Source organism: Lutra lutra, chromosome 11 (assembly GCF_902655055.1).
Source record: "Lutra lutra chromosome 11, mLutLut1.2, whole genome shotgun sequence".
NCBI classification, from domain to species: Eukaryota; Metazoa; Chordata; class Mammalia; order Carnivora; family Mustelidae; genus Lutra; species Lutra lutra.
The window spans coordinates 29,344,991-29,363,948 of NC_062288.1; the positions used below are offsets into that span (position 1 = coordinate 29,344,991).

General features: G+C 33.2%; 1 long non-coding RNA gene and 1 pseudogene across 2 annotated transcripts in view; both read left to right on the top strand.

The window, feature by feature from the left end:
- Window positions 1–208: 208 nt before the first annotated feature.
- The window catches only part of LOC125081070 (uncharacterized), a 41,089-nt gene continuing 22,339 nt past the window's right edge, over window positions 209–18,958 (top strand). For both annotated transcript variants that reach the window (XR_007121578.1, XR_007121577.1), the window contains exons 1-2: window positions 209–303; window positions 4,760–4,825. This is a non-coding gene — a long non-coding RNA (uncharacterized LOC125081070). The remainder of the gene's footprint in view (window positions 304–4,759; window positions 4,826–18,958) is intronic.
- On the top strand, window positions 18,386–18,473 carry LOC125081488 (uncharacterized; annotated as a pseudogene).

The following is an 18,958-nucleotide window of genomic DNA, read 5'->3' on the forward strand; positions in this document are numbered from 1 at the left end:
TTAGTTTTTATAGTTGGTCTCATTTAATCATTTTTTTTTATTTTTTCTGTATTTGACAATTAGATTATTTCACTAACTTTTTTTGTTTCACAAAAAATTTTTAAATTTATTTTTATTTTTAAAAATTTATTTATTTTTGCCTAATATCTTTTACTACTAAATGTTTCATTTGGCATTGATTTTTTCCTACCAATCCTTCTAGAATAGCTTAGTTTCTCCAGAACTCAGAAATATTCTATCATATACACTGTTACAGAGAACTAGGAAATGTAGATATTCATGAATAACTTCAACTATCAAGAGGTGAGCACTGCCTCTGTCTATGATTTGCCTCCAGAATAGTATTTCTTTTCTCAGATCAACTAAAAGGGATCAACACTGAAAACATTAAAGTTAATTTCAGTATTTGTACTATTTGTTTTCCTTAAAAAAATAATTTAAATTTACTAATATGTCCATATTTTTACTTTACAATACATTTGTTAATTTTTAGTAGTAGCTCCAGATTCTCTAACAACAGACACAATAGATGAGCAAAGTTTATTTTGTTACCCACTGCATACTTACTAATTTTTGGAAGTATTATTTGTGGGCTTAAATATGTGCGGATGTCTTTGTTTCAAAACAAAACCAATTTATATCTTAAGATATTAAATTCTGTAGTTAATCTGTCAAGTCTGTATCTTAAGAACACCAAAATAGAGTTTATATGACTTAAAACATGGCTCAGCCTCATTTTAAAATAAAGATGTCTTTCAAAAAAGAAGACACACAGAGGAGAGTTAACATAGGTATTGATGGAAGGTCTCACTTCAAACATATAATAAATTAAAAGCAAATGGCAATGATATGTTAGGACAAAGCACACATGAAAAAGAAAGGAAACAGCAAGAAATGAAGAAATTAAGACGTTTTATAAAGGTATGCTAGCCCATCGGAAAGAGGAGGAAGTATTAATGTCAGGTTATTTATATGTACACGCTTTCCAAATTACAGGTTTGGGAGTAATAAAACATAAAACAGACATTAGTCCTTTGGAAAGGAATGATTCTTACGTAAAGAACACTCTAACACACTCTTGAAGGGCACAAAAGTAGACTTGGATGGAAAGATTTGTCATGCCATTTGATAGAAGGAAACAAAATCTTATAGATGTCAATTATCTTTAATAATTTACAAATTCAAAATAAACTAGAAAAGATAAGGTATTTTAATGGAAGTAGACAAATAGATTCTGATGTTCATATGGAAAAAATATCTAAGTAAGAACAGCAGGAGGAAGTCTGAAAAAGAAATGAGATAGGACTAGTCTTACCAGATAATATACTATATCACAAGGTCCCCAAAATTAATAGTATTGATATGTGAAAAGACAGGAAATGAAACAAAAAAGCCAGAAATATAACTGTGCACATTTAGAAATTTAGCGTATGTTAAAGGCAGCCTTTCAAATCACTGAGCTAAAGACTTTTTAATAAATGGTGTTGGGTCAAATGGTAAAACTTGTGAAAAAAAACAAAAAACAAAAACAAAAGATCAAGTTATGTCTCATATCATATGCCAGCATAAACTACAAATGGAATAAAGATCTAAATACTTTAAAGTTTTTGAAACTATAAAGTCATTAGTAATTTTGGAGTAGAGGAAGCCTCTGTAAATAATTAAAATCCAGAAAACATTAAAAAAGATGGTTAAGTTTGATTACATTAAAACAAAAAAGGTCTAGGCTGGAAAACAGTATCAGCAAGGTCAAAAGACCAAAGGCAATGTTAAAACCATTATGTAGACAGTAGATGAGGAATTGGACATTTATGCAGGACCCAACTATAATCGCATGTGTTGCTTTCAAGTTCTACAGGAAAGTACCAAACAGTGCTGCTATGGGGCATTAGTCATCACTGTAATTTAGTGGTCAAACTCAGCATCCATCATGGTGCTTCAGGCATATATTATGAGCCTCCTGGACTGATAAAATATGAAGTCCACAATAACATCTAGAATGCATTCTAGAGGGGAAAAATAACTTGAATCCATTGGGCTTGTAGATCCACATTCACATTTGCTGAATATATAGGGGATAGAGAAATAAAGTTAAAAGAAACCTCAAAGAAACTATCAGACAAGACATGAAGACAGATCATTCATCAGGAAAACCAGCCCAGGCTTTTTTGAAGTCTTTGAAATGAAAACTAAATGACAACAACAACAAAAACTATTCTAGATGAAAAGAGCCATAAGGGACATAACAAATAAACACAACAAATGAGCCTATATTGAATCCCTGTCTGCCCAAACCAAATATTAAAGATCTTGGGGTAATCTGAATATCCTGATAAGTTGAATACCTGTTAACAACAGAAATACTTACTGCCAATGGAAACTACAAAGTTGCAAAATAACATGGTAGTCTGAGCTCATTTTATGTATATATTTGTATGTACATATATGTCTAAATCTAGATTAAATATAGAGAAAATTCATTGAGGACATGAACAAGGTTTTATTTAAAAAAATATTTTAAAAGATTTTATTTATTTATTTGACACAGAGAGGGAGATCACAAGTAGGCAGAGCAGCAGGCAGAGGGAGAGGGGAAGCAGGCTCCTTGATGAGCAGAGAGCCTGATGCGGGGCTTGATCCCAGGACCCTGAGTCCATGACCTGAGCTGAAGGCAGAGGCTTGACACTCTAAGCCACCCAGGTGCCCCATGAATAAGGTTTTAGAAGTGAAAATATCTGTGAGGTCATAATACAGAGTTTACTTTTTGACTATTGCTTATTTTTTCTATCTTTCTACAATAAGTATGCACAAATATTACAACAAAAGGCTCTTTTTAATGTTTAAAAAAAATGATTGGCTCTGAAGCACTAAAAACACCATTTTTAAAAATAATATTGTCTCTCTCAGTCAGCCACCTAAGAAATATATAATTATCGTTAGCATGGGATTCTCCAAATTCTATTTCACATAATGTTTTTATAAGTTCATGAAATCTAAAGAGCAAGCAGATTCAAAATATTATGCACATTTTATGGAATCTGCATAATGACAACAATTTTAAAAGAGCTGCTCAAGCTTTTTTGATTCTATGCTTCATATTGATTATTCTTCTTCCAGGTTTTCTCTTAGACCTTAATATTTTTTGGTGAGGAAATAATTTTTTAACACCTTGGAGGTACTCTTGTTCTGCCCAAGGCTTCCTGATTTTGTGAGCAGTTTTATCTTCTAGGACTCGGGCCATGTTTTTGCCCTCATAAATATTTAAATAGGCATTACCAATATTATTCACATATATTTAATAACAACTCTTCATAAAAGTGGAGCTGCTGCCACCTATAAAACCCAATTGACACCTTTTGATCGATATTGTTTTGAGAGGAGCCGTAAAGAACAAAGTAGCTGCCTGACAGCTGCAGTAAAGTGAACATAACTCCCTCGCCTAGAAGGCCCGTGATTGCCTCTGGAGCGACGGGCTCCAGGTGGTTTCATTTATCTCTCTGATACCTTTCAAATACCTCTCCAGCAAAACGCCTTGAGCAAAACACACAGATTTCCAGGTGTGGTCTTTGTAGAAGAATACTGTAGAGGTGTGTAGAACTTTTTCTGGAAATAGTTCCAAAAATTCGTATTTGTAGGAAAGTAGCTTCATCATTTCCCTTCTAAAAATTTATTTCCGACAACTTCAGCTAATCTTGTGTGGTCCTGACCATTCACTCTGTCAAACATTGAGGATCAAAAGGAAATTCTCTTTAATCATGCCTTCTGCTCTAAACTACGAATAGACAGATTACAGGACTAGATTTTAAGCTTCAAACCTAATGGAAATAAAACTACAAAACAGAATTATCAGGATTGATTTCATTTGTTAAATGTAACCTCTGTTCAAAGAGAACCCTCCCTGAGAAAACACTTATGCAGTGCATCATGGGTGTTTTCCCATGTCCCCCAGAAATGTGCTCCAGCGGTAGCCAAGAATAAAAATAAGGGGTGCATGGGTGGCTCAGCCAGTTGAGTATCTGACTCTTGGTTTCACCCTAAGTCATGATCTCAGAGTCATGAGAATAGAGCCCCATGTAGGGCTCTGAGCTCAGGGTGGAGTCTGCTTCATATTCTCTCCGACTCCCTCCATCATTCACCCTGCTCACACATACCCTCTATCTCTCACTCTCTCTAAAATAAATAAAATCTTTTAAAAAATGGAAAATGAACTGACTATAAAAAGAAGGAAGGAAGGGAGGGAGGGAGGAAGGAAGGAAGGAAGGAAGGAAACAAAGAGCTTGGTCTCCATTAAAAGAGAAGGATTCACAATGAGGTCACATGATAATAGTCCACTTCTCTTTCTCCCAGTGGATAATCTGGAGAAACCTGGAAGAAGATATTAAAGAACCCAAAGAAGAAAAGGAGAAGGTGGATGGAGAAGGATTGTTTCTGTTTTGAATTATAGAAACACTAGCAGAGAACCATTTCCCGCACCTGTATCTGTACCAGTGCCATTTATTCTAATATGGAAATAATTTGAACTGATGTACACAGGGGGTGGGAAAGGAAAGGAAAACAAACTATGACCAGGCTATTAAAATAATCTATCCTAGTTTACTCACTTAAAAACGTGAAAAACAAAACCATGTCACTAGAGCATCCCTGCCATCCTCTTTCCCTTTATCTCATACTTCATTTGCCATCTGTGCTTTGTGTTTGCCTCCTTTTTTCCTTCTTAATTCATTATCTTATCTTCTCTTTTCCGGTTCCCTGACCCTAGGAACGGGTGGTCTGTTTCATGTTCCTAGACACAATATTCCTGCTCAGATTTGATGGGCGACATAAGGTTTGTGTATTCAAATACCATTTTATGCACTGTTCCACACTTCTTATCCTCAGGATCATTAGTCACAGTATGTGTTCCATGCTGTGCCCAGAATGTCTCAGCTGATAATGACATACTCAAAGAGCATTTCGAGTCTCTAGTTTACTAACAGAGTATCAGTATCCCACACAATTTGTCCCTTGTGATTCTACTCTTTCCAAAACTTAAGTCTTAACATACAGAAAATATTTATATCTTTAGAATTCCCCAAATATGTTTTGGTCTATGATAGTTTTTCAGAGTTAACTAAGAGAAAAAGCCAATTTTTTTAAGCTTGAGGTTAGCAATAAAAAAATTTAAATAGGCCAGAATTTTCAAATATATTTCAAAATGATTCAGTTTTAATCATACATGTCATCCATAGAACAACATGGTATAAAAAGTTGAAGGGAAGAAGAGATGATCATAATTGAGTCTTGGGATTGAATTAAAATTCTTATGTTACAAATCATTAATATTTGTAATAATAATCAGAAAAATTTTAAGACAGCCTCAGAGGGAAAATAATCCCAACATTTCTTAGCTTGATATTTACAAAATGTATATAAAATAGCCATAGATCTTTTTTTATAATATTTTTAAGACTTTATTTACTTTATTTGACAGAGATCACAAATAGGCAGGGAGGCAGGCAGAGAGAGAGAGGGGGAAGCAAGCTCCCCGCTGAGCAGAGACCCTGATGTAAGGGCTTGATCCCAGGACCCCGGGATCATGACCTGAGCTGAAGGCAGAGGCTTAACCCACTGAGCCACCCAGGTGCCCTAAAACAGCCATAGATCTTTAAGGCTTCATACAAATCCCAATAGAATGAATGTTGATACGTAATCTGATGGAAAGAAAATGAAAATTATACAATGGTGTAAGTAAATTAAGATTCATGGATTCTACCCTAATTTTAAATTCCAGCTTACCAGAAATGCTTTTATAATTTCTGTCATCTGCTTGGCCTCTGGGCACATATTTTACTTGGGCAATAGGTATTGTGGTAATTAAGTCTCCAAATAGCCCTCTAATGAACCGTGTCTCCTGATATACACATCCTTGTCAACAATGAATCCGATCTGACCCTATATAGCCAATGATTCATGAATTCAAGGCTAGCCATTAAACCCCTAAACTCTTATACTAGACTCTTGAAATTCTCACTTATCTCAATAGCCATGTAAAAAATAACAAACTAAGACCACCATGCTATGAGAATAATCAGCCTACCCAGGTAAAAAGACCATATGGAAAAATAGCTATCCCAGCCCAGCTGCCAGACATGTGAGTAAAGAAATCATCTTGGATATTCCAACTCCAGCAGATCACAAAAGGGTAAGGGAAAAAAAAAAGAAAAAAAAGCTGCAAACTTATGGCTCTATTTACACTATTTACACAAACTTATGACTCTATTTACTATTACACCTAGCCATCTCCAGACATTGACCTACTCTAGATAAGGCCCCCCAGATGAGCCATCCCTGCTGTGACCTGCCCAAATTCCTAACCCACAGAATCTTTATCAAAGTTTAATGGTTGGCGTCATATGCTATTAAATGTCGGAATAATTCATTATGCAGCAATAAATAACTGGAACAGAATTTGGTTCCTAGATGTGGGGTAGTTGCATGAAAAAAAGATATAAAATGTGTGACATTTGTTTTCATACCAGGCCATGGCCAGGAGCTAGGAGGACACTGAAGAAATGGTTATTAAAAACTGAAAGGGACTCAAGGAGATTATTGATGAGGGCCTAAGGGACAGTGAAGGAAAGACACCTATTATATGCTGAAACAAGGGTTGTAGAAATTAATCTGTAGAAATATGGAAAACAGAAAGGGATCTTAATTCTCTTGTGGATAATTAAGGAAATTTCAACACTGAATATTGAAAGTTCTACCTTGCTTCTTCTAGACATTCATAATATGAAAGAGAAAGATGCATTAAAGAAAAAGTAATCCCATTTTAACATAATTTAGATATGGATATAGATAAGAAATCCTTCTTATCCACAGCAAAATATTCTCCAACTAAGAGATCAGCAAAGATAAATTCCCAAATGAGACAAGAAGGTCCTTCATTAAGGTCAAAGGTGCTGCCTCATAGACAATTTAGGCTGTTCAAAAGACCTTAAGGTCTTAAACACGTATCTTACTGAATTTTTGTTGTTGTTGTTAAATAATAGGGGTTTTAATGATTTCAAGGGATTTGCACCACAGCAGCCTCATGCAAGACCCAAAATACTAATCTTTCTGAAGAAAATGTTTGGTTGTGACTTTTGTTTCATGTAGTAAACTCTGATACTATTAATAGGAAGCTCAAAGATTTAATGGAATGATATTGAAAGAGAATATTTAGTCTCTATTTGACTAAAACTCATAAAACCAGCAGAAAATTAAAGTTACTTCCTACAGAGAGAGAGACCCCAGGAATTCCAGCCAGGCCAGCTCGGGTACCACAGGAAGGAGTGCAAAATGTCTTCAGAGATCACTAGAGCCTCAGCCTCCACGTAACTGCTACCTAATGATATGAGAGGTCCAAAGTGGGAATCACCCAGCTGAGCCAATCATCCCCAGAGACCAAACTTCGATACAAACTTCGATTATCTGCCTAACTCATATCTCTTGAAGACATTAAATATGCTTTTCCAGGTTGACCGATATTGTGGAGTAACATTTAAGATTATCTTTGTTTTCCTTGTTTTCGATTCTCTACACATTAACTTTTCATACATCTAAGTAATTTACATAGTTCCAAAAATCATAGCTACTCATGTCAAATGAGCTAATCCAAGAGTATCAGCCATATAATCTCTAAAGTTGGAGAACATCAAAATTTCTCATTTTGCCAAATACATTTCAACTCTCTTTTCTCTATATACATCTACTTCAACTTCATCATAAGTTGAAAAGTCTTTGGGATTTGAGTTGAGAATTTTAGCCTTTATATTTTCTTGATCTAGTTATAAAATTCACCTTAAAAACTAGAGAAAAGAATAAAGGCAAAACTGATAGCCCATGCATTAGAAAACTAAAAAAAAGTCTGTGTAGAACTTTTGTGTTAACAGAAGTAAAAGTCATGTTAGCTGGCTACATTTGAAATTGTAAGTGCAAAATATATAGAATGTTTTATAAACTTTTATATAGCAAATTTATTTCTCAAATGAAACCAATCTTAGAGCACAATATATTCAACAGATTAAAAATATCTCTGGTGTATATTACAAATTTTATTTTCCTAGTCTTCTAGTCTTAAAGGTTCTTTCCAGGCTCTTTCTAAGATGCTTTCTTTCTTTCTTTTTATTTTTTTTAATCATTCTTATTTTGCAGATACTCATAAACAATTTGATAGATTGTAAATACCTAAAATACATCTGATAGTTCAATTTGGAGGCCAAAATTGCTGGTTTTATAACTAGAAGAACTTTATTACTAGCATTAGCTAGTTCTCTTTAAATATTTATTGAGCATTTGGGGTTATGAACTTCATGATAAAAACTTTTGAACTGTTTCTTGAAGTGGAAAAAGATAGTAAATTATATAAAATGCAAAAAAAATTTTATCTTTATATTTACCTATATTAAAACTAGTCACTTCTAATATCACTTTCCTATGATCTGAGATTTAATTAGGAAGAGTGGCAACATATTGATTATAGGTATATTTGTAATAAAATGCTCTATATAATGCATATATTGAGTCTAAGTGAATGTTTTCTATTTTTTTTTGTTGTTTTCTGTCCATTCTAATAAAAAAAAGTTCCTTTAGAAATTCCTAAGTTGTCACAAAATCTTAGAGTTGGAAGAGACTTTGAGGTGCTATTACGTAAACTTGTACTCAAAAGACTTCAAGGGAAATAGTTTCATGTATGGTAAGTATATATAAATTATCCTTATATAAATCACCCCCAAAAAGATCAGGGATGCTTGATTAAGATTATTTACCCTTCCTATTTTAAAACCAGGAAGTCTGAAAGATTTGATAAAAATTCTATTGCATTGTATTCTTGTAGTGCCTAAAATTAAGAAGGTGGATTAAAAGTTACTTTAAAGATATAAAAATGTCAATGCTAAAATTCTAATCTGGGAGATCAAGCTCCCATATGAATAGATTGAGAAAAAAATTGATGACTTATACATCTTCCCTTCTCTTTTACTCAATTTATTTTACCTGTACTGATGTCTTTATTATTCATTTCTCATTTTTCACTTTATCCCTTCCTTCTACTACCTAACTCAATCTATTCTCATGCTGTATCTCCCATGCATATCAGACATATGACTGTATCATACACATGGCAAAACAACTCATCAACTCCAAGTCAATAAACTGTCAATGAAGTTCTTTATCAATAAAGTCTTAAAAAATGTCTAGATTGTGGTTGTGTTTTCTACCCTCTCATTTATTTTATGACACAACTTAGAAAACAAAGGAAAGAACAATGTTCGAATATCACTTTGTTTTCTTAAGGAACTGTTTTTAATGACCCTACCATTGTAATGCCTTGAGGACAATTTTCTGTCATTATGCTATGGTAACTACATTTATATCAGATAGAGAAAAGTAAATGTGTCCCAAATATGGTTGATTTCACAAAATCAGATACCAAAAAGTGAAAATGATTCTGGATATTATTAAGTGTACACATTAGCTTACCCTTAAGAAAACTCCCATCTGAAATAAATTTTAATCATAGAAAATTAAATTTTAGTGATTGGGAATAGTATTCTAACAAGGTTATAGCCACAAGAAAAGATATTATATTAAGAACGACATGTACATATTTGAGAGACTAAGTAAAATGATCCATGTGCACATGTACTACATTTTCAACCAACCAGACTGCTTCTTTCTAATTGATCATGGCTCCTTTTTGAAGATCAGGAACAATTAATTGTCTAGATATATTAGTGCAATTCTCAAAATCATCAACAAGGAACTAAAGGCTTAGAATGGCCAAATATTTGTCATTTCCAACTCTAATCACATCAGTAGAAATAGCGAATGTGCTATTAATTTTCATTTAACAGGTTATATAAAAATTAAGACAAAAATGCTTCATCAGAAAAAAAATGCTTCATCAGATCATATTTGGTTTATCATTTCTAATAATCGGCTCTCAAGCTAGCCAGATAGTTTCACTTCTTTACCAGGATTATGTTCTTGATATTCACATAGGCAGTTATATTGTTTACTCAATCTCTCTATATTCTCTTGTGATACTTTATCATGAAATTGAATGTTCAGCCTCTCAATCATTCCCATGGCTCTGGTACACATTCTTCATAATTTGTTGACACCAGTGAGTACACACATCAGCATTTTACACATGGCCTTATTGGGCTTTCATCAGTAGATTGTCACACACCTTCAATGATCTCATCCACTAAAGAGTAAACATGACATCAAACAGGATGAATGATTTTTCTCTCGTAAGATATAAATATAAATAACTATTTCCTATCATTTTGTTTTCAAAATCAGACTTTGATCATTGACACTCTTTTTAGCATATGGGATTCAAGCTATGGGTGTTTTAGAAGCTAATTATATATTTTTTTCTTTTACTCAATGATATTTGCCAATTTGCTTCTCCTGATAATATAAAAGAAAAAAAAAGTAGAAAAGTAGAAATTTAATATTAAATAACATTCTGAAAGACTTATAATAAAGATCAAATATACTATGAAAAAAGCTCTTATCTATTTTTTTAAAGATTTTATTTATTTATTTGACAGAGATCACAAGTAGGCAGAGAGGCAGGCAGAGAGAGAGAGGGAGAAGCAGGATCCCTGCTGAGCAGAGAGCCCAATTCAGGGCTCGATCCCAGGACCCTGAGATCATGACCTGAGCCGAAGGCAGAGGCTTAACCCACTGAGCCACCCACAGGCCCCTAACTTTTATCTAATATCCTAATACTCACTAAATTTTGAGCACTCAAACTTTTCTAGTATCTTTTTATAAAACAAAGACACAGTGATACTCAGTAACAGTATGTGAAATTTATTTAAACCCCAAACTATCTTAATTCTTATACTAGAGTATTACTTTATTAAGTGGAAAACTATCAGATTTTTAGTTTTAATGAATACAGTTAATTACAACAAAGCTCTGCTGCAATTTCAAATTCATGCAAATGGCTGGCTCATTCTGCTGCATCTCATAGATATTTCTTGTGTCTTCCCCCACTTACCACCCACCACCATCTATCAAATTCTATTGATTCTCCAAGATCAGCTGAAATGTCACTTTCTCTGTGAAGTTTTCTGCAATCCCAATTAAAATAAATTACTCCTGACTCTATGGTTTGATAATACTTAGTTATATTTACCTAGATTACAACATTCTCCTCTATTAGAAAAGAAATTTTGTCAATACCAAGACTCTCTCTACTTGCTTTATGGTCCCATAACACCTAGCACAAATACTTAGTCATCCAAGTCTCTGTATATTGCTAGAACAACAGATTAGAGAGTAGTACAGGTTTAAGTATCCGGTTTAAGAAAAAGAAGTAGAAGTCCATTCAGGGGCCAGTGAGTTTGAAGGCCAAGTGCCCTTAAATTTCTCATATACCAATAGCTACTCTAGAGTAAGAATTGGACATATGAATATCCTATAATTTCTGAGGTTCTTTTTTTAATTTGTCCCTAATAACCATATCCATTTAAGCCATGAGATTTAATCACCTTTTTCCTTATAGTAAGACTTATAGCTAAATAAGTTGCTGGTACTTGGAAAATGTCATTTTATAGCCAAAATGGGGAAAAGAGAAACTGTTGACTTCCTGCCTCCAAAGTATTGCCCACAGGTACATCTTAATCCTCCAAAAAATATGTGTAGTTGTCCTTTTAGGCAGAAATAATATTCTCACACAACAAAATTATCTTTTAAATTTAAAACATGGTGGGTTTCACACAAAATCTTAAAAAAAAAATAGGAGTCACAGTGATGATTCAAGTGCTTCAGATAAATGAAAGCTTTATATTGAATCAATTTTAGTCACTCCATTCATTAGACAGAATAGCCAAAAAAAATGTCTTTTGACCTGTGATGTTTTTGACAAAGAGATTATGAAACTGAGTGTAGTTATAATAATTTCTAATATTTATTTTTCATACTACCCTTGGGGAAAACTCTACCATTGGAGATATTTATTACCTTGAAGAATTGTCCTTAGTCAATTTGATCAAGTCACTGTGTAGTCTTTAAGTGGCAGTAATAAAATTATATTTAAGAGGATACTCCCAGAATGCCTGGGTGGCTTAGTTGGTTGGGTGACTGTCTTTGGCTCAGGTCATGATCCCAGAGTCCCAGGATCGAGTCCCACATCAGGCTCCCGGCTCCATGGGGAGTCTGCTTCTCCCTCTGACCTTCTCCCTTCTCATGCTCTCTTTCTCAAATAAATAAATATAATCTTTAAAAAAAAAAAGGATATTCCCAACTTAACCCTAATTATCTCTTCTCTTGCCTAAAAATTGAATACATATATCTTCCTTAGTTTCTATGGGATGTGTGTTTTTTTAAACCATCTATAACAAATTTTTTAGCAATTATGAACTCAAAACATCCATCCAACAAGATGGGTAAATATGTAAACCACTCTTTGACTTACAGTATCTCCCTAATAGATTATGACACAACTGTCAGGAAAAGAGGAAGTAACATCAGTAAATTTTTGGCTTGTTGAATTGTGGTCAGATAAAATTAATGCTCAAATTATTTTACTATAATTGCTTCATTTTAAGATGATCATCAACCATAGTGAAGAAGATACAAATAATGTATTTTCTTGACTATAATACCCACTGATTTGATATAAAATGACTATTTAAAATGTTCACAATATGTATAAATACTATTTTTCAATAATGGTCCATTGGTATGAATTAATAAGTTCAAGGGCGGTATTCATGTCTAAATCTTGGAGGCCAGTAATATAATTATAGGTACTGCTTTGTATGTAAAATGTGTTTACTCCATTTTAATTTGGAGGAGTCACCCAATTTTCTAAGGGTTATTTCTGAATTGATATGATGTTAAGGTTAAGAATTGATATGAAGTTAGGTTAAGACTAGGTTCTACTATATCTGAATTTCAAGCCTACCTATAATACTGTACTTTAGCTCTTAAATGCCTGAGCATGTGATTTTTTTTCATACATGGGAAATTATCAGAATATCAAAGGATTTGTTACAGATATTTTTCTTCTTACTTTTCATCTTCTCTCCTAAATATCAACAATATGGACATACCGGATTCAAGAAGAACAGGCATTACATTTCTCAAAAGCATGCAAATGATAGATAGGGAGCAATAAGTGTGTTTAGAAATGTTTGAAGAGGGCCGTCAGGGATGGACTGGAAGTGATTTAATGATTTATAAGATTAAAGTGATCTGAAGAGTTTAATAATATGAATTAGGGGATGGAATTCAATAATAATATGCCTGATCTTGCTCAGATGTTCTGTCTTGAAGTTCTTAACATTAAACAATCTTTAGCTTCTCCATTTAAAATCACAAATGTTTGGTTACCAAAATGATTTTTCCAAATTCCCCAGGCTCTCCACTACCCACTCTATCAGAATACGGGGTTTTGAGTATCTTAATGGCGTAACTGGCGCAGAATCTTTTCTGCATTAGCACTGGATATTCAAACACTTTCAATGCTACAGCAAACTTAGAGAGACAATTAAAGTAAATATTTTCCAAAGAGGTTTGAAGTAAAATAACTCCGTGTTATTCTTTGTATAAACTGATCTATTTATGGCTTCCTAATGAACAGTTGGAATGTGGATTGAATAGAGCAAAGCAAGCTACTGTCAGGAACAAAATTGTGCTTGCATGAGTGTCATATTTTTAGCAAAACTTTAGATAAAAATGATATATTTCTCCTTACTGAAAGACATTAGTACCCCACCCCCATGCATAAGTATGTGTGCACACGCACGCATGCACACACACACACTCACACACACACAAACCACTAATAAAAAGCAAACATTTCTGTCACTGTAAAACACTTCAATGGGGACTGTTCATTTTAACCACCCACCCCTGGTGTCTTGGGTTGTCACTCACATAGACATTCCTCTTATTGTCTTGGCTAGAAACCACATTTTTTACTTCTACAAAAGTTCTGGTTATCTTCAACTTGTCAACTGCTTTATACTGTGAAGAATGCTTAGCACCTGGACGCCTGATGAGGCTGGCTGCAGTGTCAGGCAAACTGTGATGACTGTAACAGAGTCAGGCTTCGAAAACTGCTTTACTGTGGCAAACCATATTCAAGAAGAGGTTTCCTGTATATTCCATGAAAGTGACTGGGCAACACACTCTCCTTATTCAGAAAACCTAGTCTTTTTAAAATTGACAGTTAAAGATCAGTCTTCTCACTTTTTAAAAGTGCCTATGCTTAGAAATTGACAAACACTTCTGGTCTTGAATTTCTGTAGAACAGTGATGCTTCTGGAGTTAAAAAAAAAAAAACTAATCATTTTATTATTCCATGTTTCCCTTTCCTTATTTTTTTCTTATCTTCATTTCTATGGGAAATAGAAATTCAAAACAGTATATTTGTTTCTGTTTTTGTTTTGTCTTATTTTGCATTTATGGCATAAGTGTCATCTTCTTTAGAGACTCACAAAATGATGTATCTAAATTTTACATTAACTTTTTTAGACATGCTATTTATTCAAGTTCTCAAACATCTATCTCTCTTATGACTAAAATTCAGAATCCATAAGTGGTAAACTATGATTGATGAATTCAATTAAATAGAAGTCAAATACTCAATAATTCAAGTATATGTGAATCAATGACATACCTAAGCGAATGCCTATGATAAGCTAAGGGAACCACGTCACTTGCAACACATCATAAAGAGGTCATTTCTTTCCTATATAAAGAATCTTAATACATACATACATACATATATTCCCAAAGAAAAATGAAGATGACTATAAACCTCTAGTTAACGTCACATTGCTTAGCACATAGGAAGATCATAAAATGTTTTATGAAGAAATGTGTGAATAAACAACTATTTAGGCAAGTCTGCAAAGATTTCCATTAAAAGCTTCACTTTTTCTGGAATTGACCAGTAGAGTGATTGCATAAAGATTATACATATATGCATATGAAATATATTTTTATTAATGTTAAAATATATATTACATATTATAGATGTATATATTTTATATAAAAATACATATGTATATATATACATACTCTCTTTTCCCTTTATATTATCATGTAAATAAGAAGGTAGAGGGTACTTTCAAATGCTACAAATAAAACTTTATTTTTGTGGAACTCTCCATGTTTAATCTCATCACATAGCTATAACTTTCAGTCCAATCTAAGCAAATAAAAAAAAATGATATTTACTAAGTGGAAAGTCTAAGTAAACCCTTGTTACTAAGGGAGATAAAAGAATTCAATATCTAATAGCCTTTTTTATCTATAGATATTATAAAGAGATTTTGACATTACAATAAAAACACAAGAATATTAAATATTCTTTTTTTCAAATTAACTTGGGTTTGCTAACAAGATGGACCAACTCAAATACTTACATGTGGCTTTAGAATAAAAAGTTAATAGATTTCATTTATAATCCCTTTTAAAAGCAATTTAATTTAATTATTATAGAGACTTAAAAACAATGTATTCAATAGAATGAATTAATTGTCCTTTTGATGTTTTCTTACAAACTAATTTGTATCTCAATAGCTTTTTTCTTCTAGAATTTCTATAGCTTTTTTTGTTACACTAAATAAATTCAAATTATATTGTTTTTATATCTACTTATGTCCAAAATAGCCTCACAATACATATAAAAGTCAAAGAGTTTTTCATAATAGTCCACAAGAGAAAGGGTGTTTTTATTTTAGCCCGGAGATAATTGATTTGAATAAAGTCCAGTCTTTCTCAAACTGTATTCAACTAAATTGATTCTCTATACCTTAAATTAAATCTTATTCCTCCTTTCTCACTGAGGAAGACATTTACATAAACTGTTTTATAATGTTGATTAAATTCACAGCTTGCTAAATACTGTGGGAATTAAAGTCCATGAAATCTTGTCTTAACTCTAGTTATTTTGTAGAGCTTTTTTGACCTAAATGTCCTATTTTCAGCTTCCGGGGTGGGCAGCCTGGGCCACGGGAGGAGGGTCTGAGAGTTGGCACCTCCAGGAGGGAGGGTGGATGGAATTTTTTTTACTATAAACAAACAAATATTAAATTCTGTGCCCCCACACACAACTCATAGGAGTGGATGACTGATATTTAGAAAAGAGAAAAGAAAAGGCACTTACTTGGTTGGATAACTTTAAGCTTTCTTTCTCAAATGCTTTCAGCAGGCAAAATGGATGTGAATTTCAACTTTAGTAATAGAGTGCTAAGTGTAAAGTACCTTTTGCTCCAAAGAAGGACATTACATTTGGCCTGATTTCAGTAAGTAGAGCATGTATATCAGTAATGAACAAAATGAGAATACTTTCTATATTACTACTGAGAAGTTAATTATATATTATTTAATCACTCTCCCCTGAAATATATTTAAATCTCAGGTAAATAAGCTACAATAAAGGTCATTGAAATTTTGTGCTAAAAACCTATGTTATAAAGAAAGCCTTGGAGATCTTCGACTTGTGAGGAAATATATCAACAAAAGACAAAATGTTTGTAGTATTATAATCTCTTATTTTTTAATATATTTTTATTTTCTGAAGTCACATGCTTTGAAATATTTTAAAATAGCTCTTTGAAATGTATTGAGGATAAATCTGTTATCTGTAATATTTCATTAGATCCATACAGATTTTTTTCTCACCGGAATATGTCTAGAGATGCACAACCCCTATTAAACAGTTCTACTGGTCCTGGAATTGAAAACACACCATCTGCAAGATTTCCCTTAAAAGTGATTAGAAAGCTATTTTGTTCTCAATTTGCAAGTGTTTGTGTCTACCCAACTATTGATGTCTTTTTTATCCAGTGGTTATCAATAGAGCCTTGACCAAACTGCCACTGCGTACATGTCAATGAAACAATCAATGACAACTATGATAACTGTTGAAACAAACTATCTTCTCTAGCTGTGTGGTCTCACATTTATCAGTTGGATTTGCTAACAATGTTTATAGTCTATAATTACAAATCTTCCACTGGTTTGAGTTTTGAAATAGAAAATAGAACCAAAAACACCCTCTCTCCTTTTAAAGAAGTTATTTTTGTTTTATTCCTGATTTGCATATAATTCATAGTCTCTCCCGATGTGTATGAGTATGTAGAGAGAGAAATTGTTAAGAATTTAATATATCACTTAAGTTTATATACTAAATTTGCCTATAAATTTAGAAATAAGCACATTGAATTAAGAAATTTACTTTTCGGGGCGCCTGGGTGGCTCAGTGGGTTAAGCCGCTGCCTTCAGCTCAGGTCATGATCCCAGGTCCTGGGTTCAAGCCCCACATCAGGCTTTCTGCTCAGCAGGGAGCCTGCTTCCTCCTCTCTCTCTGCCTGCCTCTCTGCCTACTTGTGATTTCTCTCTGTCAAATAAATAAATAAAATCTTTAAAAAAAAAAAAAAGAAATTTACTTTTCAATTTATTTAGAAAATCAAAGCAAGTGGAATGACCTGAAATATTTTATTTCTATATGGCAATAATACATAATACTGACAATGAACATACTTAAATTTAAAAATCCATACTCAGGTAAATTATCTTATTTTAGTTTACAGTTATTTCATTATGCTACAAAATGGTGAAGACAATGGTATAAGGCAGAAATATAGCTGCTCTTCTATAACACTAGATAGAAGTGAGAATATTCCCTCAGTGATATGTTTGGGATTGAGGAGGAATACCAGCAATTCAAGACAGGTACTAGAAAGTCACAAATCATCTTCCTACAGCATAACACTGACATATTTTGAAGATAAATTGCCAAATATTCCATTAGATATTTTTTACACATGAAAATCTGCTCATACAGGAGGGTTTGTGTTGGTTCAAGCTGCCATAACAAAATAACATAGCCTGAGTGGCTTAACAACAAAAAATTATTTCTCACAATTTTGGAGGCTGAGAAGCCCAAGATCAAGGTGTCTGGCAATTCACATAGAGTTATTCTCAGTGGACTCAAAATATGATAGTTCTAGTTCTACTATTATAAGAAAGATTCTTATAAAATTTTGTCTTTGTATATGATGAATCTCCAGTTTTCCAACTTAGGATGGCTTTTATTGGGGGGAGCTTTTTTTTTTTTTATGGTATACCTTCTTCAAGGTACTGATTTCAGTAATGTTAGGATAGCACTCTGCCTGTTAAGTTTCCTGGAATTTGTTAGAAATGAATTTCAGTTTAAGAACCAGGATCTTGTTTTCTTGGTCTTCAGTTTGATGGTTAAATCTACTGCTTTCTCTACAAAGCATAAATGAAAATGCTAGCATAGAGCTATGCTAAACTTAGGTATGATAGCATGAACTTAAAATATCAGAACACCAAAAAGCACATGAAAAAACACATATCACAAAGCTTTGCACGGTGGCAGTATCGTAGCCAATGAGGTTTATCCGAGGCGCGATTATTGCTAATTGAAAAAACACATATCACTAATCATTAGGGAAATGCAAATCAAAACCACAATGATATACCACTTCATGCCATCAGTATGACTACTCTCAAAAATCAGAAAGTGACAAGTGTTCATGAGGACGTGGAGAAATTAGAAGCCTTGTGAATCACTGGTGGGAATGGAACATAGTACAACCACTATAGAAAACACTATGCTGGTTCCTCAAAAAGTTCAAATTACCACACAATCCAGCACTTTCAGTTCTGGGTATATAACCAGAAAAATTGAAAATTGTATTATTTAAGGTTCATAACAGTGTTATTCATTAAATACCCAAATAGTGGAAACAACCCAAATTTCCACTGACAGATGAAAGGGTAAACAAAATTGGTTATACATACAATGGAATATGATTCAACATTAAACAGGAATGAAATTCTGATAAATGTAACAACATAGATGAACCCTGAAGACATTATGCTAAGCAAAATAGCTAGACCCAATAGGACAAGTACAGTATGAATCTACTTA